Source organism: Aotus nancymaae, unplaced genomic scaffold (genome assembly GCF_030222135.1).
Source record: "Aotus nancymaae isolate 86718 unplaced genomic scaffold, 86718_ANA_hifiasm-v0.15.2.pri h1tg000015l_0, whole genome shotgun sequence".
NCBI lineage: Eukaryota > Metazoa > Chordata > Mammalia > Primates > Aotidae > Aotus > Aotus nancymaae.
The window spans coordinates 10649209-10668504 of record NW_026988426.1 but is presented as its reverse complement, the minus strand read 5'-3'; the positions used below and the strand labels follow the sequence as shown (position 1 = coordinate 10668504).

Below are 19296 nucleotides of genomic sequence, written 5' to 3'. Positions count from 1 at the left end.
TGATTGTGTTATTTCTTATTAATAGAACAAAAACATCAATAATTCTCCTCATATTCAGCATAAATGATTGTGAACGTCTTCTGTTGCACAACATAGACAATGTAAAAATGTTTCCGTACCTTATAAATATCAAAACTATCTAATCCATTTCTCCTCATGCATGGATTTGAACAAAAAATCACAAGCTGCTTTTGTGACCCTTTTATGTGACTTGATCTAATGTTATAAAGTATCTGTTTAAATTTTGGATATAAACATTTCAACATCAGCATTCAGTAATTTTATTTTAAAACTTAACTTTCTTCAGAATTTAGTAAGTTATCCCTGCTAAGTTTCCTTACCCAATGATGAAAATATTTATTTTGGAGACATTTTTATTCATGTGTTATACTAAAAATTAGTAAGCTGATAAAATGAGTAGAAAAGAAAATTATGGTAGTTCTCTATTCTAGTGTGTAAAATAGGAACATCAATTTCTTCCTCACTATTCAGTCACCTTTTGATTAACTAGAAAAATCAAAGGAAAATAGGTCATGGCAAAATCAAAATCATGAGTAAAAATGACCAAAAATGGCCAAAAGATGATACAAAATGCACTTGATAAAAATTAAGCAAAATTACATATTATATTCTGAAACCCAGTATTATCATATAGTATCATCCTGAAGAGCAAAGTAAAGAAGTATGAAAATAATCTTTTAAGATAAAAGTTAAAAACTGAGTTGCTACAGACCTGGCTGATAAATGGCCTAGTGAAGCAGTTTGGGTGACGAATGGGATACTTGTGCCCTGTTCAAAGTGGGTGGCCATTATTCAGCAATGACCAACACTTGACTTGTGGGAATATGTACCCGTCATCAACAGTTTTTTTTTTTTTTTTGACTTATTTCTTGAAAAATATATCGTCATTCTCATGAGAAATCTCCCAATGTTTGAATGTTGCCAGTGAACCTAAAATTTAAGTCTGTGAAGGCTAAACATCTCTGCAGATTGTTACCATTGTGTGATATCTGGTTTCAGAACACTGAATATCACATAAATTACTTTATGACAAAGGACCAAAAAGTTATCCACTAAGTCAACCTGCAGTTGCTGATGTTTTTTACCGGAGTCTGTTCATGCCCCACTCAACATTGTTTAATATAAAGTTTCTTTACTGTTGTTTCATCTTTACCTTCTAAAATTCTTTCAGAAATCAAATTAATTGGTAGAGGAGAGTTGATACTCCTTCAAACTGCTCCTTTCTAAAAATTTGCTTTACGTGTATTTACCTTTCCCCAAGCTTACGTTGGGGAAAGGTCGACAAGACCCATTAAACTTGTCTCGTTTAGTCAGTGAGTCAGTCCTGTAATTATCGTAGCAGATACAATGTGGTGTTTACTGGTTATTCTCTAATTCTACATAGTAGGTATCTTTCAAGATTCTTGTTTTAACACATTTATTAAGATTTAATATTTTCTACTACTTTATACATTTACACATTTGTTTGACTTAGATAATCAAGTTAATTCCCAATAATCAAGAGTTGGCTTTCATTTCATGAGCCAAATTATCCTTAAGTGTACAAAAGTCAAGAACCCTGGGCACACAATTGAATATTTTTGGAAAAATATTTGAGACTGAATACATACTATTGCCCCAAATAAAGATCATCCTCACAAAGGAAATATGGCTTTGTATATGTTTTATATATTTTTTTAGAAATAAAAAGTAATATTTATTCAAAACAAATGAAACAAAAGATGTGTAAGTAAAAATTTACAAGCCATTTCTACTTTTCTGCAACAACTAGAGTTGACATTACAAAACGTATCATTAGATACTATCACTGTGTTCATGAAAATATCCAGTCACACAATGATGCACACATAGGCCATTATTTATAAATGGAGTTGCTCTACACAAGTTGCTTTTTTTGATTAGAATATACTAAAATGTCTCCAAGTTAATAAGCGTAACTGATGGCCATACTAAATTTAGTTATCTAATCACCAGTCACCAGAGTCGGACATACAACCTATTTCCAATGAGCAGTGGGAAACAATCTACTCTAGATATTATAAATTCCAGGTTTCTGAGTTTTTTTTGCTTTTTACTGTGTCTGGAAGATAAATAGTAGCTAGAGTACCAAGGAGTGAGATGAAAGATGTGTTTTAAATATACAGAAGCCTCGGATCAGAATAGACTTAACTAAAATTTAAAGGACATTTGAAGGAGGATTGGGGGAGGAGGGCTTGGCTTTGAGTTTACAGATTCAAGAAAGTGAGGAAATCCCAAACAGAATAAATTCAAAGAAATCTACATGAAGACATTTCATAATTAAACTTCTGAAAGACAAAGACAAAGAAAAAATATTGAAACCAACCAGAAAAAGAATAATGGCTTACCTTAGAGGAAGAATAATTTAAACGACAGGGGATTTCTCATTAAAAATCATGGAGGCCAGAGGGATGTATAAAAATATTTTTAAGTGCTATATAAGAAGTTTCAATCCAAAATTCTATGCCAAGTAAAAATATCCTATAAGGTTCTTAGTTTCTTTACAGTGGGTTACATCATGGAATACTATGCAGCCATAAAAAATGATGAGTTTGTGTCCTTTGTAGGGACATGGATGAATCTGGAAATCATCATCCTCAGCAAACTGACACAAGAACAGAAAATCAAACACCACATGTTCTCACTCATAGGTGAATGTTGAACAATGAAAACACATGGACCCAGGGAGAGCATCACACACTAGGGTCTGTTGGCGGGGACTAGAGGAGGGACAGCGGGGGGTAGGGAGGTTGGGGAGAGATAACATGGGAAAAAATGAGTGCCAGATATAGGTGACCAGTGGATGGAGGCAGCAAACCACATTGCCAGATATGTATCTAAGCAACAATCCTGCATGATCTGCACATGTACCCCAGAACCTAAAGTACATTAAATATATATATATATTAAAAATATATCCTTTAACAATGGATCAATGCTGTGTGTGAAAACAAAATAAAGCGGGGTGGGGGGTGGGAATAAGACTTTCACAAATGAAGAAGAACTAAGAGAATTAGTTGCCAACAGACCTCCTCTAAAAGAAGGCTAAGAGAAGCTCTCAAAACAAAAAGGAAAGACAAAGTAAGTAATCCTGGAACATCAGAAAGGAAAACATAACATGGTAATCTAAAAAACAGCTAAATACAATAGGCTTTTCTTCTTTAAAATTTCTAAATTATGTTTCACTATTGAAGTAAAAATTACAGCACTGTCTCATTTGGTTCTAAATATATGTAGAGGATATTTTTATTAAAATTACATTATCAATTGGGAGGGAGAATGGAAGTAAAGTTTCTGTATTTCACTCAAACTGGCAAAATGATAAAACTATAGATTGTAATAATTCGTGTATATATAATACCTAAAGAGATCATTCAAAAAGCTAAACAAAGAGATACACTCAAAAACACAAAAGCTGAAATGGAATTCTAAAAAATGTTCAAATAACCACAGAAAAGTAAGAAAAAGAAAAAAAAAAGACAAAAACAAAATGGTAATCTTAGTGGCTAACATATTAATAATCACATGAGATGCAAGTGATTAAATATGCCAATTAAAACATAGGGTTTGGGGCCTGGAACCTCACCATGCAGCCTGTCTTTTTTTCTCCAGTTACAGACCCACTGGCAGGTGGAAAATAGATGAGACTCCAAGGAACACAGTTTACATATCAGTAACTTGAGAAGTAAAACTCAAAATGTATTTTTAAAATAAGATTGACAAAGTAGATTTTAAAATTATCAATTACTTGCTTTCTACAAGAAACTCACTTCAAATATAGCAATATAAGCAGGTTAAAAATAAAAGGATGAAAAAGATATGGAAACATTAATCCAAGGAAAACAAAAGTAACTATATTAATATCAGACAAAGTAAACTTCAGAACAAAGTAAATTACCAGAGACAGAGAGAGACATTATATAATGGTCAAAGTGTCAATCCATCAGGGTGACACAATTTTAAATGTATATGCACCAATCAACATAGTTGCAAAGCATGTAAAGCAAAAACCAATATAACTGAAAGGAGGAGGAATAGACAATTCCACAATACTTCTCTCTCAACAATTGATTTTTAAAAATAAATCAACAAGGATATAAAATTTAACAACAATGTCTAATAAGCAATTATAGAATACTCTTCCCCCAAGAAAAGTAGATTATTCCTTCTCTTCAAGTAGCATAAAATATCAGGAAATCATATATTTTGAGCTACAAAACAAATGCTAACAACTTTACAAAAAGTAAAATTGTACAGAGTACATTCTCTGATCATAATCAAATCAAACTAGAAATTATAGAAAGATAAAAATCTACAAACATTTGAAAACTATACACATCTAAATAACTCATAAATAAAACAGCAACTCTCAAGGGAAAAATACTTTGAACTGAACTAAAATGAAAATACAACACAGCAAAATTTATGGGACACAGCTAAAGCAATGCTGAGAGAGATTTATATCACTAAATGCATATGCTAGAAAAGAAAATTTTCTCAATAATCTAAGCTTCCACTTCAGAAAAAGATCAAAATATCCCAAAGCAAGCACAAAAAAGAAAAAATGAAAAAACAAAAATCCCTAAAATTGAAAACAAAAAAATCAACAAAATAAAGAGCTGGTTCTTTTAAAAGATCAATAAATAGAATTAATAGACCTCCAGCAAGACTGGCAAAGAAACAACAGAACAGACAAAATTACCAGTATCAAAAATGAAACCGGAATATCACCGCTGACACAGCAGAATCAAGGGATAATAAGAAAATGATATAGACATCTCTAGACAAAATGGATCAATTCCTTTAAACGCAAACTACCACAACTCAATGAATGCAAAATAGATGTTTTCAATAGCCCTCTATCTGTTAAAGAAACTGCATTTGTTATTTTAAAACTTCCAGAAAAACATCTTCAGATCTAGATTATTTTATTAGCGAATACTACTATTTGTTTAAAGAAAAATTAATTCCAATTCTGTAAATATTTTCCAGAAGATAAAGTAGAAGAGGTTGCTTCTCAAATTGTTTTATGAAGCTAGTATTACCCTAATTTCAAAACCAGGAAAAACAGTATAAAAAATTATAGACCCAAAGCCTTCATAAATATATATGCAAAAGTTATTAATAAAATATTATAATACAGACTTCATCAATAAAAAATGGCCAGGTGGAGTCTATTCCAGGTATGCAAAGCTGGGTCAATAGTTGAAAAATCAATCAATGTAATATACCACATTAACAAGCTAAAGCAGAAAAATCACATGATCATATCAACTAATGCATTAAGTTCAAATGCAAGTAATACAGAAAAAAACTAATTCAACACCCATTCACAATAAAAATACCCTCAGAAAAATAGAAATACGAGAGAACTCCCTAAACTTTAAGAAAACCACGTACATACAATACACAGCTAGCATTATACTTTTTAGTGACAGACTGAATATTTTGCCCGAGACTGAGAACAGGCCAAGGATGTTCACTCTCATCATTTTTATTCAACATAGTCTTAAAAGTTTCAGTAAGTACAATAAAGCAAGAAAATGAAATAATAGGCATACATATTAGAAAGGAAGAAATAACACTATTTCTATTTGCAGGTGACATGATTGTCTTTAAAGAAAATCCAAGGAATCTACAATATACTCCTAAATCTAATGAGAAACTCATCAAAATTGCAGAATACAAGATAAACATACAAAAATCTATTGTATTTTGGTATACTAGCCAGGACATATGTGCAGCAAACAAAACATGTACAGGACTCATATGCTGAAAACTACACAATGCTGATAACATAAATCAAAGAGGACCTACATAGGTGGAGACATACTATTTTCATAGATTGAACTATAGGCCAGGGGAGGGATAGCTTTAGGAGAAATACCTAATGTAGATGACGGTTGATGAGTGCAGCAAACCAGCATGGCATGTGTATACCTGTGTAACAAACCTGCACGTTCTGCATATGTATCCCAGAACATGAAGTATAATAAAAAATGAAAAATAGAAACTACCACCATTAACACTTGCACAACTTGTAGAAGGTAGTCTTAAGATTATGAAATCCCTCCTGGTTGTGCAGTACTGGTGTGAAGGATGGGGATGGGAGCAAAAGCCTCTGTTGACCATTACTTCTTTAATTGACATGTTTGGAGAGCAAGAATATAAAAGCTAGACATGATACACTGTCTAATAATCAGGAATGAAAAGTGATATGGTTAATAAGAATGCAAATACATACAAAAAAGCTAAATTTGCTTAAGTGTAGAAAGATTGCCTGCTGGAAATGGAAACTCTAAGTAAAACTCTGTGAAGTGTGATTTTTTTTTTGTAGTACTTTTTTTTTTAATTGTATTTTAGATTTTGGGGTACATGTGAAGAACATGCAAGATTGTTGCATAGGTACACACATGGCAGTGTGATTTGCTGCCTTCCTCCCCTTCACCTATCTGGCATTTCTCCCCATGATATCTCTCCCTCACTCTCCACCCCCTGCTGTCCCCTCCCCTATTTCCCCCCAACAGACCCCAGTGTGTAGTGCTCCCCTCCCTGTGTCCATGTGTTCTCATTGTTCAACACCCACCTATGAGTGAGAACATGCGGTGTTTGATTTTCTGTTCTTTTGTCACTTTGCTGAGAATGATGGTTTCCAGGTTCATCCATGTCCCTACAAAGGACACGAACTCATCGTTTTCGATGGCTGCATAATATTCCATGGTGTATATGTGCCACATTTTCCCTGTCCAGTCTATCATTGATGGGCATTTAGGTTGGTTTCAGGTCTTTGCTATTGTAAACTGTGCTGCAATGAACATTCATGTGCATGTGTCCTTATGGTAGAACGATTTATAATCCTTTGGATATATACCCAGTAATGGGATTGCTGGGTCAAATGGAATTTCTATTTCTAGATCCTTGAGGAATCGCCACACTGTCTTCCACAATGGTTGAACTAATTTACACTCCCACCAACAGTGTAAAAGTGTTCCTATTTCTCTACATCCTCTCCAGCATCTGTTGTCTCCAGATTTTTTAATGATCGCCATTCTAACTGGTGTGAGATGGTATCTCAATGTAGTTTTGATTTGCATTTCTCTAATGGCCAGTGATGATGAGCATTTTTTCTTATGTTTGTTGGCCTCATGTATGTCTTCTTTTATAAAGTGTCTGTTCATATCCTTCACCCACTTTCGAATGGGCTTGTTTGTTTTTTTCTTGTAAATCTGCTTTAGTTCGTGGTAAATTCTGGATATCAGCCCTTTGTCAGATGGCTAAACTGCAAAAATTTTTTCCCATTCTGTTGGTTGCCAAGTCACTCTAATGACTGTTTCTTTCGCCGTGCAGAAGCTGTGAGTTTGATTAGGCCCCATTTGTCTATTTTGGCTTTTGTTGTCAATGCTTTTTGTGTTTTGGTCATGAAGTCCTTGCCTACGCCTATGTCCTGAATGGTTTTGCCTAGATTTTCTTCTAGGGTTTTGATGGTGTTAGGTCTTATGCTTAATTCTTTAATCCATCTGGAGTTAATTTTAGTGTAAAGTGTCAGGAAGGAGTCCAGTTTCTGCTTTCTGCACATGGCTAGCCAGTTTTCCCAACATCATTTATTAAACAGGGAATCCTTTCCCCATTGCTTGTTTTTATCAGGTTTGTCAAAGATCGGATGGTTGTAGATATGTTGTGTTGCCTCCGAGGCCTCTGTTCTGTTCCATTGGTCTATATCTCTGTTTTGGTACCAGTATCATGCTGTTTTGATTACTGTAGCCTTGTAGTATAGTTTGAATCTGGTAGTATGATGCCTCCCGCTTTGTTCTTTTTGCTTAGAATTGACTTGGCTATGCAGGCTCTCTTTTGGTTCCATATGAAGTTTAAGGTGGTTTTTTCCAGTTCTGTGAAGAAGGTCATTGGTAGCTTGATGGGGATAGCATTGACTCTGTAAATTACTTTGGGGAGTATGGCCATTTTCACGATATTGATTCTTTCTAACCATGAACATGGAATGTTTCTCCATCTGTTTGTGTCCTCTCTTATTTAGTTGAGCAGTGGTTTGTAGTCCTCCTTGAAGAGAAGTGTGATTTTTAAAATGTGATTTATTGGAAAATTTCAGCAGCCATACAAAGGTAGTCCCTTTAATAAAAACTGAACATAGCATTTCTTATCTATTATTTGTTTATTAGGATTCTAATTAGCCATACAGTGTCACTTAATTTCAACACATTTTACAAATAATTTGCCATATATCTGTTAGTATTTACAATTTCTAAGCAGTTTGGAAAATGAACATATTTGAGGACTCTATATTCATTGGTTAGTTCAAAGACCCAAGGGATGCTATAGACACATTTGTTCATAAATTGCATGTGCCTCTGTCTTTACTGGGAAAGTGATTATGGGAAAGAGTTGGTCTTAGGAGAAAGACCAGTAATGGGAAAGATATTGGTCTTAGGAGAAAGAAGATCTGGTTTGAGGTCCCATGTTCACCCCCAAATTCCTCTGTGGCTTTGAGCAGTTGTATTCACTTCTCTTAGCTTCAGCATTCTCCTCCATGGAACAAGGGGGCTGCACTAAATAACCTTCATTTACTCGCTAGTGCAACATTCTGCAGTTTAACCATATCTGTGATTCTAGACCACACTTGTGCCTAGAAACCGTGGGACTGAGTGAAGGGAAGTAAAGGAAGAGAGACTTAAAAGCATTCTTCTCTTTAGCAGATGGAGAACTTTGAAATGCCAATTCACTTTTTTAAAAATTCTAGACTGTTTAAAGCATAGGCAAATTTCATGTTCTTAAAAATTCCTAGCTTGTGTCTTACAGACACAGTGATGCAGACTTTAGATGGTGTGGGTGTTTCTTCTCTTGCAAAATGTTTCCTATGTCCATGTTTCTTCTTGGTAGTCTAATAAGATCTGTAGGTATGTATAAAGATCACAGTGACTCTAACAGCCAACCAAAATCTTACATGAAGGTTTTCATGAAGTTAGATAGGATGTTCACTTCTTTTTAACACCTTTTATTCCTAAGCTTGGTAGTATTCCTTTTTTACTACCCTTAAAATCAACTTGTTGCCTATTCTACCTTCTCTTTCATTTATGGACCCATCAATAATTATCTATCAATACAGCAACTTGCTCATGACATTTAAGCCAATTAGTTGAGCTGTAGGTAACTCAGTAAAAGGATTATACATGAAAATCTCCTTTTAGGGTATGAATCAAAGCTATCAATAAGCCCATTAATAATTCTGATTTTCTGTATTTTTGCAGCACTCACCTAATCTGTAATTATAATATATTGGTCCCACTTTCCTTGTTTTGTATAATCAAACAGTAATCAATACAAACTATGACTACTGCAAAATGAGACTTCTGAAGCTTTGAGGACAAATTCATCATCAGCATGCATATAAAAGTCACTGCAGAGAGTCTTTTCTTTCTTTCTTAAGTGCCCTTGAAACCCAGCAACTGATTTATAGTCCAGGCCCCCAAAGAGGGGGCTGGTTATAAGAGCTGCAAGGTTATAATTGTCTCACACTTAATTACATGCATTACCTTTGTAGACAGACAAAGTCATTTTGTACCATGTGTAGAGAATAAAATCACTATGAATTTTTATATTGCTGGCTCATTGATTCACAGAAAGTAGAAATTTATGCAAGAGCCATGTCTAACAATGTAAATGTTCAGCTAAGTCCAAGAACACTGCCTTCACTGTTCTGGGACTGGGCCTCACATTCACAGACTTGCTATTCTTCTCTTTCACTCTTGGGCCTAGTGAGGCAGCTTATTTTTCCTTTTCCTTTCATTGGTCACAGTTATTTCTTTTCAGTGTGTCGTCTTCTCTAAGTTTCTGAGGGAGTGTTAGCTTGAGGCCTTGCCTTGACATAATCAGATATAATCAGAAAAATGAAAAATGCCATAGGAAAGAGAACTATTTTCGCCAAGGTGTGAGAGAGAAATACCACCACTTTCAAGCACTGTTTTCTTCTACTGGAGCCCGCTCAATAGGGACGTCAGCTTTGCTGGGGTAAGTAAAAGCATCCTGGCCTTACCTATATAATGCGAGGGAGTAACTGCCTCTAGAATCATCAAGTCTAAGTTCTGAATTAGATCCAGGATATAACCACTTTTCTTTACACTGCATTTGGAATTTCATTTGGCTTGCTGGGTGCAAGATCCACATTTCTTTCAACAGAATATTTTATTTTGTGTCAATTGATTTCATTATGATAAGCTGATGGCAAATGCTACTTCCTTACTCAACAGGGCTCGCAGCCTGAATGTGCCTGAATACATTTTATGATAAATAATATATCCTGCAATCATTCAGTGCAGCCCAAGGAAGCAGATGGAGTTACAGCCTTCTTCTCAAAGCAGAAAGAAACTATAGCTTTGAGGAAGAGAATGACATCATTACATGGCTTCCCAATTTCATCTTGATAAACTCTGAAGCTGGCATATTGCAGTAGTTTTCAATGATAGGTGGGAAGTTTGACTTTCCTTTGCGTTCAGAGGAGAAAACTGTTGCTTAAAGAAAAATGTGTTTGCTCCCTAAGTATGAGTTACTCCTTCCAGAAGCAAAAAGAAAGGAAGAAAAAAAGCCTCATGCATGCACAGCTATGATGGACACATTTAGGACAGTCCTGTGTCCTGCTGTTAAGGCTAGGGTGACACTATCCCTAACCCTAAAAGGAAAAGTAATTTTAAAAATAAAAATTATACTGAACTGCTAGTTACTTTGCCTGTAGGAGTCTGTGCATGTGTCTGGTGGAATTTGGTTTTTCTCTGATATTGCCAGGCAATTTTGGCCAAGGTAGGCAGAAGAATTTGAAAACTATGGAGAGGAGCTTGACCTCCAAAAGCTAATCTGGCACTCTGTTACTTTCTTCTTCCACAGTTTCTTCTCTGTTTCCAGATCTTACAAATGTACAGTCAAGAGTGCTTGGCATATTATTCCACTAACAGATGTACTGTTACATTAAGCCATTAATCAGGCAAATCACAGATGTTGTTTTCTTTCTAGATGTTACTATAATTACTCTTGATAACACCTACTGAGTTTGTCATTTCATCCATTGATGACTTTTTAAATATTTCTTGGATAATTCATTTCTTAAAGTCTATTGATATGGATTTAAGAGTTCAGGATCTCTCCTCAGTTTTCACCATGTGTTTTTTAAAGAGTATAACAGTGTAACATCATATATGGGTGGATTAATAAGCTCTTGAGGGACTGAAGGTTGAAACCCACATGCTGAGTTTGCAATTAAATCATACTCCTCTTGTGCTAAAAGATGAGCCTTATCTTTTGAAGAATACAATGCTGATAAGTCCAGTGAAGGAGGCTGCCTTTCAAAAAAATGGAGCTTGAGGAAGGGAATGGAACTTAGTCCAGCTGCTTAGTTTACAGATGATAAAACTAGGACCTAGGGAACTGAAGTCTGTATTACTGAGACAAAAGGATGCCAGAGTCAAAGACTCATGGCACTTAATCCAATGTTGCTGCTGCTTGTTTTGTTTTGAGACAGAGGCTCAGTCTGTCAGCCTGGCTGGAGTGTGGTGGTGCAATCTTGGCTCAATGCAACCTCCGCCTCCTGGGTTCAAGCAATTCTCTTGTCTCAGCCTCCTGAGTAGCTGGGATTACAGATGTGCACCACCACACCTGGCTAATTTTTGTATTTTTTTTTTTTCTTTAGTAGAGATGGAGTATCACCATGTTGGCCAGGCTGATCTTGAACTCCTGACCTCAGGTGATCCACCCACCTTGGCCTCCCAAAATGCTGGGATTACAGGTGTGACACACCATACCCGACCCAGTGTGCTTCTACTCCCACATTCATTCTTCAAACAGCTTCTGCCATGTCAGAAGGGAATGAAAATTTCTTTTGTGACTGAAAGGTAAACTAAAACAGGTTGGATTCCTGAGACTGGTTCTCCCCATTTACCCACTCTCCTTAAAGTACAACTTAGCCAGGAATTCTTAAATTTTGCTTTGAACCTAGGGAGCTCTATCTTTTCTGCTGATTAAATGTTACTGATTTCTCATTTTCTGGTGACATTGTTTTAAAATTCTTTTGACTACAAAATTGAAGCTTCTGGAGCCTTTTCTTCTTTTCATTTTTTTGTAAAATATACTTTTATTAAGAGATGAATAGTCAGAATAGGAATGAGAACAATTTAGTAGAAAAAAAACATAGGCTTTGGAATAAAAGTTGCATATGAATTCCAGTTCTACATCCTATAATTGTGTAACCTTGGCAAGTTACTTCACCTGTCAAATGCTCACATTCAGAGAGAGAGAGAGAGAGAGAGAGAAATTACCTAGTACAATTCAATAACTGGACCACAGAAGACATTTAATAACTACTAGTTACTGCTATGAGTTAGAACCAGAGGAGAGAGAATGTTAATGGTCATGACATTTTTCTGTTTATGTTAAATACTATCTTAAACATCTGGAGAAAAGAAGGAGAATCTCATTTTCTGCTTTCAGTATTAGTGATCACTGGCTGCTGTCGCCAATGCAGGGATCCTTGCAGACAGTTAGCAGCCTGAAAATAAACGTATTATTTGAGAGGAGGTACTTTTATCTCTTAGCTAAAGTTTTTGCAGGTCGCTCTGATATGGTGCAGTATCAATTTGAACTCATTAAATTGAAGAAGTGACACAGGAACACAAGAATACATCGAGTGTTTCTTTGCCTCATCTGCCTAATTAAATAAAAATTCCAGATCTCTTCACTCACAAGCAAGCTCGATGGTGAAATCTTCACACACATGCCACTGTATGTTCTCTACCTCCTCCTCAAGTACACCCCACAGCAGTGGTTCTGAAATGTACTTCCTGGGCTAACTCTATCAGAATTACTCAGGAATTATTAGAAGGGCAAAACCTCAGGCCATACCGCAGATATGCTGAGTCAGAAATGTGGGGATGACTCAAAAACCTGTTTTAAACAGGCCTCCAGGTGATTCTGATGGCATTCCAGAACCTTAACCTGGAGAACATAGCGTTATGTAATGTACTGCAGTGTTTCTCAAAGTGAAGAACAGGTGCCAAGATAGGACCAAAAATGATCTTGGGTAGGACAAAGATGACTTTAGGTGACACTTGCACACCAACATCATAGAAGTGCTGTAAGAACTTATGAATGGAATATAGAATATAGTAGGAACTTGCTACATTCTTATTTCTTCAAGTCTCACTTTGAAGTCAGTTTTCTGTGTGGCCTTCAAAATAGCATTTCTGTTGGGGCTTCAGATTCCTGATTTGTGACATGACAGTAAAGAAGACTTGAAGATTTGAAAGATTCCTTCCAGCTCTTAACTAATATGTACTTACACTTGTGTATTGTATGTATGTATGTTTACATATAGAGTAAATTCTGTATATAAGTCTGGCTTAGGCATAAATAGTTTAATTCCCCAGGCATAAACCTTGAGTGCTTGGGGATAACATTGAAACTAGATGGCTGTGTTGGAAAAATAAAAAATCAAATTATGAGAAATGTGGGCGCTGATGTGCATTTCAGAGCTCAAAGGTAATTTTATTGTATTTTATCATCATCTGTCAAACTTATAGCAATACTGACACGAGAAAATAGATTTTTGCAGATGTTTCTGAGGACAATGGTTTCCATGAGCTGGTGTAAATATATTCAGAGAGACTTGTTCCTACTTAATAACCCGCGTTTTTTCCTTCTAAATTGCTGATGTGTTCACTTATAGCATTTGAAAGGCAGTTTGTCCTTTGCTGTCAAGTGAACTTGACAGAATAATATGAAATTCTGAAAAATTCAATCAAATCTTGTTGCTTCTCAAAGGAATTTCTCGACTACTTATTCTGTTTAAGGAGAAAAAGAGAAGATGGTGTTTCTTTGGTTTTGTACAAAACGCTAACCAAGTTTAATAGCACAGGTTCTAGTTAGCAGTTGCTACATCAAGTTCTCCCTCTCAGTAATCCTGGGGACAGTGCTGACCGAGGTTTGGGGGTTCTTTGGGGAGTAGCAGCAATACATAAGGGGCCACTACAGGACTGCGCTGTTATAAAATCAGAAGCTGTCGTGATCAGCTTATTTATTGCTTACAACATGCTTGTCAATCTGGAGACCTGAAAATGAGAAACGGTGAAACTCGCTTTTCTTCCTTAGACAATAAATGGCTTAGACAATAAAATGGCTTGCGTTGTCTTTTACATAACTGACAGAACCCCAGAAGCTAGATCCACTCAAATATTGGCAATTCTGATGAAATGCCCTGGGGACTATTCAACTTGATTTAGCAGGCACTGAACTGAAAATGACTATGTACAGAGATAATGTGCTTGCAGTCATACAGAAAACAGTTCAAATTACTCTTTAAGCTCCACTATCCTTATCTATAAACTGAGGGTAAAATGTTCCTACCTCACAAGCTTGTCCTGAGAATTAATCACAGAGGTAACGTTGGAAGTAGCCAGAACATCTAAAATTAACTGAGCACTTATTATCTGCCAGGTGCTATTTCAAGGGCTTCACCTGCGTGAGGTCATTTAAGCCTCAATAAATCTCTGAGATAGTTGCTATTATAAGCTCCGTGTTGTGGATGTAGGAACTTACCCCAGAGAAAATGTCACTAACTTGCCAGCCACAATGTGGCAGGAAGAGATAGAGCCAACATGGGAACCCAAAAAGTCTGGCAGCAGATGCTTCTTCTTTAAAGTTTAAAAGCACTTGACAGTATTATCAGCATTTCATATGAGTTAAACCATGTGAAATTACAGATACTTGACCGTTTTTGACATAAAAATAGCAATTTTGTGTGGTAGTACCTAATAAGCACTGGATATGTCTTAGTAGTAGCTGCAGTTGCTACTACTGCTAATAGTGGCAATCATAATATTTATTTTACCCCAGATGGTCACTCATTAAAGTAAGGAATACAGGTGTATTATAGAGTAAAAACTACTAGCTTGGCGATCAGAAGCTGGGTGAACTCTAGGTTTCCATTCTCCCATTCGTAAAATAATGGGATTGGTCTTTTCCAGTTTTATTTGTGAATGGCAGAACCTTAAAAACTACCTATGAGGAAGAACCAGATATTTTTGTCCAATCTATTTTGGACCAGTATCTAGTTCTACCATGAATTACTAGTATATAGTTGATGTCATATACAACTCACCATGTGAGTTTGACAATACCCAAATTGGTACCTAGCCTGCTCAATATGGCAAGTTTACTGAGCACGTGCTTAGATATTGTACTAGAATAAAATTGAGGTACCCATTTCTAAATACCTCCTTTCAATGCCTGTACTTAACTTGCTACAATCCAATAATAAACAGTTGGTGGACTGATGCTGGTTTATGGACTTCCTTTTCCATAGCACTGGAACTCTGTGATGTATATAAATAAATTCTTAAAGGGAATGATTGTGTGTCTGTGTGCCTTTCTTTTAGAAATGTGTTATCTTTGGAGATTAGAAATGAGTATCCACAAAGCAAAAGAATATTTTTGAAAGAAAGACCACAGATGTGTCATAAAAACAATATTACTTGGGGCATTTGTATAAGATAGAGAAAAGAAATTAGTGTGTACCAAAGTTTGTTAGTATGTGTATTTTTAAAATATTTTTATTTAAACAATAATTAATGATCTTTCATGGCATTATGTTTGAAGCACTAGAGAATTAGAGATAAATAGACATGATCACTATCCTCCCACAGCTCACAGTCTACCTAGAGACCCCAGAATATTAGCACATAATTGTAGAACAGTGGCTAATGCTCTGAAGGAAGATGTATTTAATTTGGCTTAGGTGTCACGGGGCGTCTACACTTTCAGGTGTGATTTCTTACATTTTGTTGTTTAGAATGGTTTTACTTTATTTTTTTAAAAACCCTTTTATTCATTTATAACACAATGTGAATGAATATGAAGTTCACAGCTTGATGAACTATAACAAAGTGAACACAACCATGTAGCCGCCACTCAGTCAAGAAATAAAATGTTACCAGCTTTCTAGAGGGTCCTGGCGTGCCTCTTCCCAGTCACCGCCCTCTCTCTTTTCACAAATGTAACCACATTCCTAATTACTAACACCAAGAACTAAGTTTGCCTGTTCTTAAAATCTATGAGTGGAATCACACTGATAGATTCCTTTGTGTCTGGCTCTTTTCCTTAATGTCATGTCTACAGTCATGGTTCCCAAACTGCATGCCAAAGCATCTCAGGGTACCACAGTGTGCTCATAAGGAGACAGCAGGATATGTTTTAAATTTTAGAGTCACATAGCAATAATCGATAACTTTCAGACACTGAATGAATAGCTTATAGTAGTTAAATTTCAACATTAGATTGTGTTATATTTCTTTTAACGGTGTTACAGCTTTTAACACTAGATTTTTAAGATGTACACAAAAGTCAATATGTAAAAAAAATTAAGGTGGCTTAATCCAATTTGATTCCAATATTCAAGAAGCTTTGCTATGCCCAACAGGCACAGAAATCCTATTAGTAATTTCTTGTAGTTACTTAAGAATAAAATCAAAATATCAGTTTTTTTTTTTTTTTTTTTGAGACAGAGTCTTGTTCTGTCGCCAGCCACCAGGCTGGAGTGCAGTGGTGCAATCTCAGCTCACTGCAATCTCCGCCTCCTGAGTTCAAGCAATTCTCCTGCCTCAGCCTCCCGAGTAGCTGGGACTAGAGGCATGCACCACCACACCCAGCTAATTTTTGTATTTTTTAGTAGAGACAGGGTTTCACCATGTTGGCCAGCATGGTCTCGATCTCTTGACCTTGTGATTCGCCCGCCTTGGCCTCCCAAAGTGCTGGGTTTACAGGGGTAATTTATGTGTATTTTTAGCACAGCCACTAAGTTATTAAACGTAAGTATTGCCCAGGGGCAATGTCTCAGTCCCATAATCCCAGCATTTTGGGAGGCCAAGATGAACAGATCACTTGAAGCCAGGAGTTCAAGACCAGCCTGGCCAAATAGTGAAACCCAGTCTCTACTAAAAATACAAAAATTATCAGGTTGTGGTGGTGCACGCTTGTAATCCCAACTACTCAGGAGGCTGAGGCAGAAGAATTGCTTGAACCCAGGAGGCAAGCATTACAGCGAGCCCATAAAGAGCCACTGTACTCCAGCCTGGGCAAAAGACCAAGATTCTTTCTCAAAAAAACAAAGTATTTATTAAGTTATTGGGACCTTACTACTTCATCATCAGAACTATTATGTATTTATTTTGGTGTGGTGGCAGCTGTGAAAAAATTCCTGAGACACTAAGGTAGCTAAGAAAGTTGGAGAAATCTTGTTATGAGATTCATTTGTGTTGCCTCATGCAATAGTCATTTGTTAATTTTCATTTGTGTGTTGTTTTCTATCATGTGAGTACAGCACAATTTATTTACATGTTCTACTCTTGATGGAAATTTGGATTGTTTCCAGTTTGAGGCAATTATGAAGAATGCTCCTCTGAACAGTTTTGAGCATGTATTTTAGCACATGTATATATGTATTTCTGTTGGGTATATATTTAGGAGTAAAATTGCTGAGCTTTAATCGGTATTACTAAACAGTTTTCTAAAGTGATTATTCCAATTTACATTCCCACCACGATTGCTAGAAAGTATCAGTTGTTCCACTCAAAATAACACTTAATATTTTGAATTCTTTTAATCAAGCCATTCTAGTAAATGCAGGTATACATGTATTTTTGTACTTTCTTTTTTAAAAAATTTGTTTATTATACTTTAAGTTTTGGGGAACATGTGCAGAACGTGCAGGTTTGTTATGTAAGTATACATGTGCCATGGCAGTTTGCTTCATCCATCACTCCATCATCTACATTAGGTATTTCTCCCAACACTATCCCTCCCCAATCCCCCCACTTCCTGCTATCCTTCTCCTAGCCTCCCATCCCCTGACAGGCTCCAGTGTGTGATGTTCCCCTGCCTGTGTCCATGTGTTCTCATTATTCAACACCCACTTATGAATGGAAACATGCTGTGTTTGGTTTTCTGTTCTTATGTCAGTTTGCTGAGAATGATGGCTTCCAGCTTAATCCATGTCCCTGCAAAGAACATGAGTTCATCCTTTTTTATGGCTGCATAGTATTCCATTGTGTATATGTGCCACATTTTCTTTATCCAGTCTGTCATTGATGGGCATTTGGGTTGGTTCCAAGTCTTTGCTATTGTGAACAGTAAACAATAAACATATGTGTGCATGTGTCTATATAGTAAAATGATTTATAATCCTTTGGGTATATACCCAGTAATGGGATTGCTGGGTCAAATGTTATTTCTAGTTCTAGATCCTTGAGAAATCACCACACAGTCTTCCACAGTGTTTGAACTAACACTCCCACCAAGAGTGTAAAAATGTTCCCATTTCTCCACATCCTCTCTGGCATCTGTTGTCTCCAGATTTTTTAATGATCGTCATTCTAACTGGCGTGAGATGGTATCTCAATGTGGTTTTGATTTGCATTTCTCTAATGATCAGTGATGATAAGCATTTTTTCATATGTTTGTTGGCTGCACCAATGTCTTCTTTTGAAGTGTCTGTTCATATCTTTGCCCATTTTTTTATGGGGTTGTTTTCTTCTTGTAAATTTTTTTAAGTTCTTGTAGATTCTGGATATTAGTCCTTTGTCAGATGGGTAGATTGCAAAAATGTTTGCCCATTCTGTTGGTTGCTGGTTCACTCTAATGATAATTTCTTTTGCTGTTCAGAAGCTCTTAAGTTTAATTAGATCCCATTGTCTATTTTGGCTTTTGTTGCCATTGCTTTTGGTATTATAGTCATGAAGTCCTTGCCCATGCCTATGTCCTGAATAGTATTTCCTAGGTTTTCTTCCAGGGTTTTTATGGTGTTAGGTCTTATGTTTGAATCTTTAATTCATCTGGAGTTAATTTTTGTATAAGGTGTAAGGAAGGGATCCAGTTTCAGCATTCAACATATGGCTAGCCGGTTTTCCCAACACCATTTATTAAATAGGGAATCCTTTCCCCATTGCTTGTTTTTGTCAAGTTTGTCAAAGATCAGATGATTGTAGTTGTGTGGTGTTCTTTCTGAGGCCTCTATTCTGTTCCACCGGTCTATATCTCTGTTTTGGTACCAGTACCATGCTGTTTTGATTACCGTAGACTTGTAGTATAGTTTGAAGTCAGGTAGTGTGATGCCTCCAACTTTGTTCTTTTTGCTTAGAATTGTCTTGGCTATGCAGGCTCTTTTTTGGTTCCATATGAAGTTTAAAGTGGTTTTTTCCAGTTCTGTGAAGA

At 36.1% G+C, this 19296-nt stretch overlaps 1 protein-coding gene across 1 annotated transcript in view; it reads left to right on the top strand.

The window, feature by feature from the left end:
- Positions 1 to 9855: 9855 nt before the first annotated feature.
- The window catches only part of ATP10B (ATPase phospholipid transporting 10B (putative)), a 295336-nt gene continuing 285895 nt past the window's right edge, over positions 9856 to 19296 (top strand). Inside the window, exon 1 of the mRNA XM_064376502.1 lies at positions 9856 to 10059. The gene's annotated coding sequence lies outside the window, so the exon portion shown is untranslated. The remainder of the gene's footprint in view (positions 10060 to 19296) is intronic.